The following is a 15,590-nucleotide window of genomic DNA, read 5'->3' as shown; positions in this document are numbered from 1 at the left end:
AGAAGACTCCCTATGAATTACTAGAAAACCAAATATTTCTCACTTTAGAACTTTTGGCTGTAAGTGTTTCATTTTTAATAATGGAAAAGAAAATCTGGGAAACTTTGATGCTAGAAATAATGAGGGAATCTTCCTAGGATATCGCATCATAGTGAGGCATATAGGGTCCTAAACAATAGAACAAACTATGTAGAAGAAAGTGTGCATGTAGTATTTGATGAATCTTGTGCTAAGACTAATCTGCAAGAAGAAAGTGATTCTGAAGAACAGGTTGAATAACCTTGTCCATTGACTAGAGGAACTAAACATAAAGGCACTTACATTGGGGGAACTAAATCTGGAGGCACACTGATAGGGTGAACTGAACCACCAACTACTCCAGCTCAAACTATCTAAAATGATCCTAGCAGCTCTCAAGGATTTGTCCTAAAAGAATACAAGTATCAAGGATCTCATCCTATTGAAAATGTTCTCACTGATCTTACCCTAGGAATCACCACAAGATCCAGATTAAGGAGCATGAGTGTTCTCAAAGCCTTCTTGTCTGTGATTAAATCAAAGAAGATAGATGAAGCATTTTTTTATGCTGATTACAATAGAGCTACGTAAGAAGAACTAAACCCATTTGAACGAAACAAGGTTTAGAACCTAGTTCCACCCCCAAAAGACAGAACTATGTTTGAAACTAAGTGGGTATATAGAAATAAAGTTGATGAACATAGAACAGTTACACGGAACAAGGCAAAATTGGTAGTCCAAGGAATAGACTTTGATGAGACTTTTGGCCCTGTGGCAAGAACCGAAGCAATCAAACTTCTTGTGGTTTTTCCTGCTTATAAGGAATTCATACATTACCAAATGGATGTAAAAAGTGCATTCTTGAATAGTATCATCAAGGAGAAAGTTTATGTAAAACAACTTCCTGGTTTTGAAAGTAAGGAATTTTATGATTACGTTTACAAGCTTGACAAGGCTTTGTATGGACTAAAACAAGCTCCACAAGCTTAGTATGAGTGATTATCAAAATTCCTGTTAGAGCATGGGCACACTATAGGTAAAATTAACGATCTATTTTTGTAAAAAAACTAATGGGAAGGATTTGCTGATTGTGCAGGTGTATGTGGATGACCTTATTTTTGGCTCCATCAACATCAACATGACTCATAGCTTTGCAAAACTCATGAGTTGTGAATTTGAGATGAGCATGATGGGTGAGATAAATTTTTTCTTAGGAATGCAAATCAAATAAACAGCTACTGGAACCATAATTAATCAACAAAAGTATGTTAAAGAATTTCTCAAAAGGTTCTCCATGGAGAAAACATAGGAGATCAGGACTCCAATTACCATTGCCACAAAGCTTGATATGGATGAAATAGGTCCATCTGTGGAGCAAAAATTACATAGAGGAATAATAGGATCACTGCTTTTCCTCAAAGCAAGCAGACCTAATATTGTTTTCAGTATGGGATTGTGTGCAAAGTTTTAGGCTAATCCCAAGGAATCAATCTCAAATTAGTGAAACGGATTTTTCGGTATCTCAAAGGAATCACCGATCTTCGTCTCTAGTATGCCAAAGGTAGCAATTTTAGTTAGTAGGATATCCTGATGCTAACTATGTAGGCTATTAAGTGGACAAGAAAATCACCACAAGTATGACACACTTCCTTGGATCATGTCTAATAACCTGATCCACTAAGAAACAAAACTCAGTAACTCTTTCTACTGCTGAGGTTGGTTGTTGCTGGGTCATGTTGTGCTCAATTATTATGAATTAAGCAACAACTCATGGATTTTGATATGGATGTAGTATGTGTTACTATTTTTTGTGACAATACAAGTTCCGTTAATATTGCAAAGAATCCCGTGCAACATAAAAGAACTAAACATATTTAGTTGTGTGTCCCAATTCTAGTATGATAATAATTTAATTAAGTTATATTTTTAGTCATGCAGAATTAGAGAAAGCTAAGTCTTTGGAGATCATAGAGATGGCAAGGTCTGATTTAGTTCAATCACTTATTAAGAAAGTATTATGAAACATCTAGGCACTTGTGTTTCTTTTAATTTTTTTTTTTAAAAAAGAGACTTGTAACCGCTAAAATTCCAAAATTCTCTTTTCTCTGCAAAAGTTGTTGTCACATTTCTTTTTCCCACTTAAATACACCTGACACACCCACTTACACCTACACGCTTCATCTTTTATTTTCTTTTTAAAATTTAATTCATCTCTTACACTACAAATCTCCTCACGGTCATTCTCCACTATCATCAATCTCTTTTTAAAATATTTTCCTTAGTTGTTCTATTCTAAAAAGCTCTGAGTTTACAACAATGGATTCTCAACAATCCTAATCCACTCCTAAAAAGGACTCCACCACATCCCCCTGTTCTATCACTTCACTTATTATTCACCCTGATTTTGCCCCAATTTCATAAATCTTTCTTTCTATTTCGAATAAGTTGTCTGATTTTAAGGACTGATATGACTTCAAATTCATGCTACATTCTATGACCCCAAATCCTTTTTGACCCAAGTCTTCTTCTTCAGACATTTTCCAAAACATGCCTCTACTCCAAATAATTCTGCCCGAGACTGAGCCTTCTTCATCTTCCATGCCAATATCTGTTCCTAAAACTACTTCAAGAAGATTTCGTTCTTTTCTTGTCAAAGTATTTGGGGATCATATCCCCATTCCAGATACTGAACAAGTTATTGAGGGCTCTCCAAATCCTACTTCTATTCGCACCCCTTATACTCAAAATCATAAAAGGCAAGTGAAAGCTTCAATTGAGGCCACTCTTCAAGCAAGAGAAAAGAAGACACCTTTTTCTTCACCTCCTGTGATTCCTCTCTCTTATTCTGACCTCCTTTTTTGCATTGTTCAAAAAGAGACGACTTATAAATGTTCTATTCCCAAGCCTTCTGCATTTAAGTCTGCTATATCTGCTCCTTCTTCTTCCTTCTCAAGAAAACCTACTCCCAAAAAGCATCCTCAGTCTGCTTCCACATCCAAAACTGCTTCAAAATTTGGATCTAAGAAACAGGTTCCACAACCTGTTTCTTTCTCTGATTCTGAAGCAACTGAGTATTCTAAGCCTTTCTCTCCAGAGATTTAGCTTGACATTTCCTCCCACGCTGACATCCACACCTCTAAAATAGTAGATTCTCATTTGGACCATGTCTTACATTTTCAGAAGCTACAACTCATTCGTGGTCGTGTTATCACTGGATATGGGGGGTCCTGAAATGGAAATTCTCTTAAATAGGTTTCAATTTCAGGGTTGGTCCTCCTTATTCCTTCAAGGTGAGACTCAATGCAAATTTGGCCACCTTGAAGTCTATGAGTTTTATACTAATGGGTATGCTAAGGGAAACCTATTCACCATAAATTTTTCTTAGTGTTCCTATGAATTTGGCTGCGAAGGAGGTTGCCCACATTCTTAACATTCCTCTAGGGGGTGGGATCACTATATGAAGTTTGGTTTGCCTACTCTAGATAATATGGCCTCTACTCTGGCTATTGCCAGGAAGCTTTTTGGAAATCCTAATCTGGTCCAACACAGGCATGTTTTTAAGAAAGAGATGTTTCCTTTCCATCAGCTCTACTTTGATGTAGTTCACAAAATTATAATACCCCAAAAGGAGAGGAGAACTGAGGCTAGCTATCTTGATCTGAATATAAAGGAGTTCATTAATACGAAGGTGAAAATCAATCTTTCTCGCCATATTATCAAGTATATGCAAAGGATACTCTTGAAGGATGACAAAAAAGCACATGCACTAGTTTATGAATTTTGGTTATGTTGACACCTAATTTTTGTCACCCACGACTGAGTTTAATTCCAAATTTCTTCAATTTTAAATAAAATACGATATTTATTTTATCCAAATAAAAGCTTTTCAAAATATTTACCTGGGTAATTTTAGTCATTTTATGTAAAGATTACATATTTTTATGTTTTGCATATATGGAATCATATAACTTTAAACAATTATTTTATGAAAAATTAACTTTTATTCAAAGTTTATCTGAAAAATGGTTTCAAATAGATAAAGTCTTAATTTAAGTATAATTTATTCTAAAAAATAATTTATTTTGAAAAATATTTGTTTGATTTTATTATATTAAGAAACTCAAAATCAAACCAGTTTGAAATTCAATTTAATCAATTCATTGAATTAGGCCATAATTAAAATTAATTGAAACGTAATTACAATACAATTAGCCGATTTATTTTTGATTTGGCCCGATTTAAACAAAATTGATTGAATTTATAATTTGGGGCTACTTGTTAAAGAAAACCCTAAACCCCAATTCTTTTAAAATTAATCAGCCCACTTTGCTCCAACCGCCCCAGCCCAATTCAACCTCCAACCCGGCCTACTAACCCTTATAATCTCATTCTCTCCCAAACGGCGTAAACAACGACAACTGTATCAACACAACAACGTTCAAACACTACGTACAACAAGAAGTTCAACCAGACAAACCCCTTACATCACTCAAATCTCTCTCTCCATCTTATCTCTGCAATTCTCAGACCTCGAGCCTCGATTGTTGACTTTGAAATTCTTTATTTCTTGCCAAAATCTGATCTAAATAAGGTGTCATAAATTTGGATCCGGATTTTTGGGGGTATGTCTTCTTCCCACTAGTGTTTTCCTTCAACTTGCTCAATCAATTTGAGACACCCTGCGCAAATGGCTATTTGGAGAATAGAAACCAATATTTCCCCTATAAATAGACGTTGAGGGGAAAAGGGTAGGGGGAATTCTTTTTGAGGAATTTTTGGGATTTTGAAGGAGCGGTCCTTTAATCCCACGTAACCAAGAATTCCAAAAGAAATTGATTCAAAATTTGATCCCAACGAAAATTGAACTCCCATGAATCAGAGTCGAAAGTCCGGTGGTGAAAGCACCATCGTTATAGTCTCTTCTGTTCTGGTTTGCTGCCCCTAAAAAGGTAAACACTTTTCTCTTTCAGTTTTTGTTTCTTAATTATTTCCTTATTAGGATCATCGTAATCGTAATTGATGGGATTGTTCGCTTTAGAAATCTAGGATTTTATTACATTTTGAAAATGCTGTGTCGATAATCTAGACTCCAATGTGAATGAAATGGTGTGTATTGATTAAATCTCGAAGATCACATTTTTGCTTTGTGTACACTATTTGTACGTTGTATGTTATTGTTTTAGCTTTGTATAAAATAGGTTGTCATCGTGAAATCTATCCTTTAGCTATCAAGTTCCAATATAAACCGAGGGACTACTACTTTTTTATCTTCGATTGAAAAAATATGTAGTATAATTTTACTTTGGCATAGGATGGAGTTGGTATAGTTTAACGAACCCAACAACAACAACAACAACAACAGATCCAGTATATTCCCACAAAGTGAGGTATAGTTTAACGAACCCATTTTCTAAATATTCACTTTAGATGTATTATGTCGAGTATTTTATAATAGTGGAATTCTGGAAGTAATATAAATATTGTAGCAATCCTTTCTATATCAACATGTTGGGTTAAGGATGATTGTGCATTTTTGTGACTAATATTTTGCTGCTAGCTTTCTTATTTTCTGCTGTATTCTTTTCTTTATTGTATATGTATGTTTAAAAATTGAAATGAGATTTTTCATGCATTCTTGATATCTCCAAAAAGCAAATAACCTTTGAAATGATTATCCAGATCTAACATGTTTATAGTTTGTCGTACTACAATGTTGTAACTGTGAAAAGTTTGAAGATCTATGGAATGTGAATGTGACAAGTTTGAAGATCTATGGAATGTGAATGCTAAGTTGTTGTTAACATTGGTCTCCTAGTTTTGTTTCAATTCTCATAGAATCTTCTTTGATGCTTGAAATACCTATTCTCCTAGTTTTGTTTCAATTCTCATAATATATGCTTTGTTGTTTGAATTATATGGATTAAGCTTTGAGTTCTTTCACTTTGCATAAATTATTTTGAACTTCGGATAAATATTTTGAACTTTGTATTAAGCTTTGAGTTCTTTCACTTTGGATAAATTCTCATAGTATCTTCTTTGGAGTTTGAAATACCTATTTTTCTTCATTCTTTCACTTTGGATAAATTATTTTGAACTTGTACTAATTTGGTGTATTTTCCTTGATGCACGCGATCTCAGTGAGTCCATTGGACTCCATTCTCCACCTTGACATTTATGGGACCAAATCCCGTTTCTCCGAGTCAAAACTTTGCACCACAGTTCCGAAAAACGGACTGAGCTGTCAAGAAACAAAACTGTATGCACAGATATACAGCAGTATATTGAGGATATACGGCTGGAAAGGGAAAGGGAAGATGGATTATATGGTTGAAAGACCAAAATTCATATATACATGACCATATATTGCTCATGTATACACCAGATATACAAAAACGCGGCAGCAGCAAATGTGATATACAGTCAGTATACATCTGGGTATACACTGCAGAAATGGACCAAAGTCCATGAAGAATAGGTCCAAAAGTTGGCCAGATTTGAAAAGGGCCCAATCTTAACTCTTTTTCTCTTTAGTTTCCATTTTTACTTGTTTATTTGTATTTATGTGTACACTTTAATTAATTAATCTAGATAAATCCCCTTAGATGTTGCTATTTTTATTTATCTTCATAGTCTTCTCGTTATTTATTTGAATTTTTCTATCCACCTTAACCTTTAAAGTATATACATATACATATACATATACATATATATGCATGTGTGTGTGTATATATATATATTATGTTATCTTCTTAAAGACAAGCTTTAGAATTAAGACGACTTTCTGTTTTGTTCGACTATAATTAATCTCGTTTAGGTTAAAAAAGAGTTTTTCTCAAGCATGAAAAGAAATAAGTTTTTCTTAAATTGAAAAGTTTAAACTCTCCCATAATTGATTAAATGTTCCTTAGTTAATTTTTTTTTTAAATCTATAAATGTTAAAATCAAGATTTTGATTTGACATTGACTATAAAAATAGATTTTTCTTAATAATAATAATTTCCCTTAAAATAGAATAAATTATTATTTTCATTAAAATTATATTGTTAAAAAATAGACTTTTGTTTAAAATTTTCTTTAGCATAAAACTTGACGAAATAACGATGATTTTCAAAATTCCCCGATATAAGTTTGATAAATTAATAAATTGTAAAGTTAGCCACCCTTTTAGGTTAGTCAAAAATGATCTTTTGGTGTACCGTTTTAAAACGGACGCTCCTAAGTGCCATAAAAACCTTCTTAGGGCGTTAATTGAACCCATACTCAGTTTCTCTAATTTTAAAAATTTATTTCTGTTTTTGATTCTTTGAAATTTCTTTAAGTTTTTTCTTGATATTTTCTATAAAAATCAAGTGACGAATTTGTAAATTTTGTCAAAATTATTTCAAAATCTTCTTGAATTTTTTTGAAATAGTTTAAAAAGTCGAAACCATTTTCTTTTAAAATAAAATTCGAAAAGGGATAAAACAGAAATGACGACTCTGCTAGGGAAGTATCTAGGTTCTAACCAAAAGAAATTTTCTAACTTGTTGTGGCTAATTATTACAGGTTTATTTGTTTAGATTTCATATAAATTGTCATTTTGTTCATATTTCTTCCATTCGGAAAAACTAACACAATCACACGTACACGTGAGGTGTGTTTCGAGCACCGATAAATTTCTTTCAAATTCCAAATTTTAGGAGAGTTGGCTTATGCGCGGTGTGTCCGGATCTTTTTTCGTGTGATCGCGTAGCCTTCTCAATCGAGTTGTCCACTCGAAAATCTTGTGTCTAGTACGCCAAATCATAGAAGAACTTAAGATAGAGCTTCACTGAATATAGGCCATGCATGCATAAGCCTTAGGTGGTTTGACCCAAGGTGTCATTCCACGAATTTAGAAAACGCCCTCATGTCAAAAGGGTTCACGACCCAATGACGATCCTTATATTATGTGCAGAGATAATGATAACTTGATCCAAGTCAAAATTTGATCAAATTGAGTTTGAAAAATTCTAAACTCGAGTAATGTCATTAATTAAAACTTGAATAAATTTATCGAAATCTTAATCGATATTTGACGTTTAGAGTCATCCTTAGATCAAAAGGGTCACCCAATTAAGATACGCTTATTATCCTATTATTATGTGATATAACTGTCTTATATATGTGCTTATGTGCGTTGTTGAGTCAAGGGTAAATTGATCTACTCTTCAACAAAGTCTTAGAAAAACCTTTAGGCAAAAATATATGCCTACTATCCAAAGTCCGCCCAGAACATTTCAAGTCTTCAAGTCTCCCAAAAAGTGCTCAACCAGTCTTCACTAATTTTCTTTTTAAACACATCCTATTCTGTCGGAAAAAAAGTCATGGACACAGGAATTCTTGCTTAGTTTAACTACGTATGGCCTGATTTCTTCTTTGTGAAATACATAGGCAGCCTTTTGGCCCAGCCGCTATACTTTAATATCATTATATTTCGTTTTGTCGAGAAAAGTCGTAGAAGTTCAAAATTAGTTGACTTGGGCAAACTTCCTATTAAAACCCATTTACCCAAAAATCGACGGATGAAATCCTGCTCATCAATTTTTTTTGAGTCAATGCCTATTCGTGGATCAATTTACCTAAGATGAAAGCAACAGTATATGCTTACTTTATGTCGGATGTCTTGCATTACTTTCCACTAATGGGATCTAACATATTTTCCTTTTGAGTTGTTTTTACTTTAGCAGGTAATCAAGTAAGTAGAAATTGACCGGTGTCGACAAAGGTTGGTTGAACATCAATACTTTCAAGGCAGATAAACATTTCTTCCTTGATTGTCGCTTAGTTGTTGAAGAGGAAGGGATGACTGGTAATAAGTGATGAAAAGGGCAAACTGGTAATAAGAGAACATTTGTAGTGCTTGTGTAAAGGGGAAGCAAATTAAGACCTCTTTCAATTCTAAGAACTATGTCAGCACAACTAAGTACCTTGACGTGATTCATATGGATCTTTATGGACTAATAAGAGTTCCAAGCAGAGGTGAAAAAAGGTATGTCTTTGTGATTGTTGATGACTATTCCAGATTTACCTGGACATTGTTTTTAGCTTCCAAAGAAGATGCATTTGATGTCTTTTATATATTCATTAAGAAAATGAAAAAAAAACTAGGCACTTTCCTAATTTCCATAAGATCTGATCATGGTATAGAATTTGAAAATGTCAAGTTTTTAGAATTCTATTCCATGCATGGTATATATCAAAATTTCTCCGTTCCACGAACACCTCAGCAAAATCGAATAGTGGAAAGGAAAAATAGGACTTTGGCCTATATAGCTAGAACAATAATGCTTGCAGGAAATTTTTCAAAAAACCTTTGGGCTGAGGCACTCAGTAATACTGCATATATTATAAATAGATGCATTATTAGGCCTATTCTAGAGAAGACTCCCTATGAATTACTAAAAGGAAGAAAACCAAATATTTTTCACATTAGAACCTTTGACTGCAAGTGTTTCATTCTTTATATTGGAAAAGAAAATTTGAGAAAATTTGATGTTAGAAGTGATGAGAGAATCTTCCTAGGATATTCACATCATAGTAAGGCATATTGGGTCCTGAACAACAGAATAAACTATGTAGAAGAAAGTGTGCATGTAGTATTTGATGAATCTTGTGCTATGACTAATCTGCAGGGAGAAAGTGATTCTGAAGAACAAGTGAAAGAACAGGTTAAACAACTTTGTCCATCGACTGGAGGAACTGAACATGAAGGCACTTTAACATGTGGAACTAAATCTGAAGGCACACTGACAAGGGGAACTGAACCACCAAATACTCCAGCTCAAACCAATCACAGTGATCTTAGTAGCTCTTAAGGATTTGTCCTAAAAGGATATAAGTATCAAGGATCTCATCCTATTGAAAATTTTCGCACTAATCTCACCTCAGGAATCACCGCAAGATCTGAATTAAGGAATATGTGTGCTTTCAAAGCCTTCTTCTCTGTGATTGAACCAAAGAAGGTGGATGAAGCATTCCTTGATGCTGATTGGGTTATGGCTATGTACGAGGAGCTAAACCAATTTGAACGAAGCAAGGTTTGACACCTAGTTCCACTCCCAAAAGACAGAACTGTGATTAGAACTAAGTGGGTATATGGAAATAAATTTGATGAACATGAAACAGTTACAAGGAACAAGGCAAGGTTGGTGGTCCAAGGATACAATCACGAAGAAGGAATAGACTTTGATGAGACTTTTTTTCTTGTGACAAGACTTGAAGCAATCAGACTTCTTGTGGCTTTTGCTGCTTATACGGAATTCATACTTTACTAAATGGATGTAAAGAGTGCATTCTTGAATGGTATCCTCAAGGAGAAAGTTTATGTGAAACAACCTCTTAGTTTTGAAAGTAAAAAATTTTCTAATTACGTTTACAAGCTTGACAAGGCTTTGTATGGACTGAAACAAGCTCCACGAGCTTGGTATGAAAGATTGTCAAAATTTCTGTTAGAGCATGGGCATACCGGAGGTAAAATTGACAACACTCTTTTTGTAAAAACTAATAGGAAGGATTTGCTGATTGTGCAGGTGTATGTGGATGACATCATCTTTGGCTCCACCAACATCAACTTGACTCATGATTTTGCAAAACTCATGAGTTGTAAATTTGAGATGAGCATGATGGGTGAGCTAAATTTTTTCTTAGGGCTGCAAATCAATCAAACAACTACTGGAACCATGATTCATCAACAAAAGTATGTCAAAGAACTTCTCAAAAGGTTCTCCATGGAGGAAGCAAAGGAGATCAACACTCCAATTGCCACTGCCACCAAACTTGATATGGATGAAACAGTTTCATCTATGGAGTAAAAATTATATGGATAAATGATAGGATCACTATTTTACCTTACAATAAGGAGACCTAATATTGTTTTCAGTGTGGAATTATGTGCAAGTTTCAGGTTAATCCCAAGGAATCCCATCTTAGATTAGTAAAGAGGATTTTTTTGATATCTCAAACAAACTACCTACCTTGGTCTCTGGTATCCCAAAGGTAGCAATTTTAATTTAGTAAGATATTCTGATGCTGACTATTCAGGCTATTTAGTGGATAGGAAAATCACCACAGGTATAGCACACTTATTTGGATCATGTCTAATAAACTGGTCCACTATAAAACAAAACTCAATTGCTCTATCTATTGCTGAGGTTGAGTATGTTGCTGCTGGACAATGTTGTGCTCAATTATTGTAAATTAAGCAAAAACTCATGAATTTTGGTGTAGATGTGGGATGTTTTCCTATTTTTTGTAACAATACAAGTTCCATTTATATTGCAACGAATCCTATGCAACATAAAAGAACTAAAACATTTTGATATTAGACACCACTTTCTTATAGATAGTGTTGAAAAAGGTCTTGTATCTATCACGTTCTGTTCTACTGAAGACCAAATTAGAACACTTTGAGAAAACTATGTTAGAATTGGTGATGATTAAGATTGCATAACCTACCCTCAATGATTAGCTAGAACGATTAACGTATTCCTAAAATCTAAGCTACTCCTGTCAGTCTTACATATTTAGTTATGTGTCCTAATTCTAGTATGGTAATAATTTAATTAAGTTATGTTTTTAGTCAAGCAGAATTTTAGAAAGCTAAGGCTTTGGAGCTCGTGGAGATGGCAAGGTATGATTTACTTCATTCACTTATTAAGAAAGTATTATGGAACATCTAGGCTCTTGTATTTATTTTAATTTAAAAAAAAAGAATTGTAATTGCCAAAATCCCAAAAGTCTCTCTTCTCTGCAAAAGCTGCTACCAAGGGTTATATCTTATTTTCCCACTTAAATACACCTGACACACCCACTTACACCTATACGTTTGATCTTTTCTTTTTTCTTTAAATTCATTTCATCTCTTACACTATAAATCCCCTCACGTTCATTCTCCACAATCATTAATCTCTCTCTAAAATACTATCCTTAATTGTTCTATTCTGAACAGCTCTGAGTTTACAACAATGGATTCTCAACAATCCTCATCCCCTCCTAAAAAGAACTCCACCCCCTCTTCCTCTCCTATCACCTCACTTATTATTCTTCCTGATTTTGCCCCAGTTCTATAAATCTCCCTTTATATTTCGAATAAGTTGTCTGATTTTAAGGACCGGTATGACTTCAAATTCATGCTACATTCTATGGCCCCAGATCTTTTTTGTCCCAAGTCTTCTTCTTGAGACATTGTCCAAAACATGCCTCTACTCCAAATAAGTCTGTCTGATACTGAGCCTTCTTCCTCTTCCATGCCAACATATGTTCCTAAAACTACTCTAAGAAGACTTCATTTTCATCTTGTCAAAGCATCTGGGGATCGTATCCCCATTCCAAATACTAAACAAGTTGTTGAGGGCTCCCCAAATCCTACCCCTGTTCGCACCCCTCACACTCAAAATCATAAAAGGAAAAAGAAAGCTTCACTTGAGGCTGATCTTTAAGCAAGCAAAAAGAAAACACCTTCTTCTTCACCTCCTCTGATTACTTTCTCTGATTCTGACCTCCTTCTTTGCACTGTTTGAAAAGAAATGACTTATAAATGTTTTATTCCCAAGCCTTTTGTATTTAAGTCTCCCAGATATAGTCCTTATTCTTCCTCCTCAAGAAAACCTACTCCCAAAAAATGTGCTCAGTCTACTTTCATATCCAAAACTGCTTCAAAATCCAAATCTAAGAAATAGGTTCCCCAACCTGTTCCTAAACTGCTTCAAAATCCAAATCTAAGAAATAGGTTCCCCAACCTATTCCTTCCTCTGGTTCTGAAGCTACTGAGTACGCTAAGCCTTCCTCTCCAGAGATTGAGCTTGAAAGTTTCTCCCATACTAACATCCATACCTCTAAAATGGTGGATTCTTATTTTGACCACGTCATACATTTTTAGAAGCGGCAACTCATTCGTAGTCGTGTTATCACTAGATATGGGGGTCCTGAAATGGGAATTCTCTTAAATAGGCTTTAATTTCAAGGTTGGTCCTCCTTATTCCTTCAAGGTGAGACTCAACGCAAATTTGGCCACCCTGAAGTGTATGAGTTTTATACCAATGGGTATGCTAAGGGAAACCTCTTCACTATAATTGTTCATGATGTTCCTATAAATTTAGCTGCGAAGGATGTTGCTCGCATTCTCGACATTCCTCTAGGGTGTGGGATCACTACATGAAATTTGGTTTGCCTCCTCTAGATAATATGACCTCTGCTCTGGCTATTACTGGGAAGTTTTCTGGAAATTCTAATCTGGTCCAACACAGGCATGTTCTTAAGAAAAAGATGTTTCCTCTCCATCAGTTCTACTTTGATATTGTTCACAAAATTATAATACCTCAAAAGGAGAGGAGAATTAAGGCTAGCTATCTTGATCTGACTATAATAAAGTCGATTGGTAAAAAGGAAAAAATCAATCTTCCTAGCCTTATCATCAAGCATATGCAGAGGATACTCTTGAAGGATAACAAAAAGGCACATGCACTTGCTTATGGATTTTGGTTGGCCTCCTTCTTTGAGGATTTTAATGTGCCTGTTCAGGTTTGGTCTCTCCAAACTATAAAGGACATCCTAGGGAGATTGAACCATGGTGCTCTACCTGGTTTTATGAGACAGTCAGACACCTCACTGCAACGGGTGAGGAATGAGTTGGCTGATGCTCTGGCTGAGTTGTATAAAGTTAGAACCTCACATGTTGTTGTAAGAGTAGGGCTTCAGGATCGGATCCAGACACTGGAAAATGATCTTGCTAGAGAAAGGGATGAGAATGCAGAGATCATTTGCAAACTCACTAAGCTGATCTGACCTATTCCATCTACCCCTTCAGCATTGTTTTCTAGAGCCTTAGGGGTTTATCTTTTTGTTGTTCTCTTGTCTTAAGTTCTTAGAATCCTTCATATACTTTTTGGGTGCTTGATTGTAGATCTTTTCATGTTATATCAATGAAATATCCTTATGCCTATGCGTAATCATTTACTGTCTTAACTAAAGCGTTGCTTTCTTATGTTGTTCTTATATTGATTGTCTTGGTAATAGCCCTAGTGACCATGATTTGATTAGCATTGCACTTATCTGATTTAGGGAAAGTTACTTTTCGATGATGCCAAAAGGGTGAAGACTTAAAAGGTGTGCAATTTTTATAACTCATAACTAACCTGTTTCCTATTAAAAAGTTCATGACTTAGTGCCTATAGGAAAAGTCAGCAGATGCACAGTTGTACAATGGCAGAAATTTGTCATCACCAAAAAGGGAGAATTTATTGGGATGGTTTTGGTGATTGACATGTCAAATGAAATATGTTAGTTGAAGTGGTCCACTGAGCTGATGTGCATAGTCAAGGTAGCACAAGTTCATCACTAAAAGATGAAGCCAAAACAAGAGTGCTTGAGATTAGGATTTGATAAATCGTAATGATTTATCACATGTGAAAAATAAAAAGTTATGTTTGAGTATAACACGTGAAGATAAGTGAAAGAGTTTCACTCAGATGGGGAGATTGACTTGAAGAAGGATTTTGACTTAACAACAAATTTTGATGAGTTGAAGAGTCCAACTAAAGATAGAAGATTGATGACATGAATGACTCTTTGAAGAGTTGCTGTTAAATAGAGAAAGTGATTGACATAATCACTTACGCACTTACAAGTAAGTGAGCAACCATCGACAAAATTATCTCTATAGTTCCAAAGCTTGAAGGATTCATAGTTGAACCTGTTTTTATTACTTAGAGTTAAGGAGTCTTAGACTTTATGTATTAGGTTGGCTCTTGAGTTGTATGACTTTTAGTCTCAGTGAAGTAGAAACTGAGTTAGGAGTATTGTTTTCATGTTGGAAACTCGAAGACTTGGGAACACTCACCTTGGGAAGGTTGGTGTTTTGTAGAAGTAGGAATTAGAAGTTTATAATTCCTAGTTAACAAGAGTCTTGTAATTTATTAATTGTTGAGGCTCAAGTGATTTAGTGGAGTTGGGGTTAAATCTTGTAGAGGTACAAGTCGTGTTTTTACACCTCTTTGAGCCGGTTGTTTTCCAAGTAAAAATTTACCGTGTTATTTATTTACTGTTTTAGCTAGTTTGAAACACGTTAGTCAACCTGTTTCATTAATAGGTAACAGTTAGGCTAAAATAAGATAATCAGCAGGACACTTACTCTAACGAATTTGCCACACACAATATACCATGAAAAGGGAGAGAGATTAGAGAACTAGAGAGGTGCAGATCATGTTTACACAAATCAACTCTACACACATCAAATCATATCATTGAAGATCACAACCACACTAGATATTTCTTTAGACCCAAAGGAAATACAACCATATGCACACAAAGTATTGCATGTTACAGGAAAATCATCATTGAATGTATGTTGGATCTTTATACCTAAAAATATAGAAATAAGCTGGGCTTAAAGCACGGTGATTAAAAAGGAACAGTCTGATTCACTAAGTTTGGGGTTCGGATCATAAGAATTTATTACATGCAGTCTTACTATATAGTTATGCAAGAGGTTGTTCCACGGCTTTAACCCTTGACCTTTAGGTCACATGAAAACAATTTTACCAGTAACTTCAAAG

This window comes from Capsicum annuum, chromosome 11, assembly GCF_002878395.1.
Source record: "Capsicum annuum cultivar UCD-10X-F1 chromosome 11, UCD10Xv1.1, whole genome shotgun sequence".
NCBI classification, from domain to species: Eukaryota; Viridiplantae; Streptophyta; class Magnoliopsida; order Solanales; family Solanaceae; genus Capsicum; species Capsicum annuum.
Note: the sequence above shows the minus strand (reverse complement) of the source record.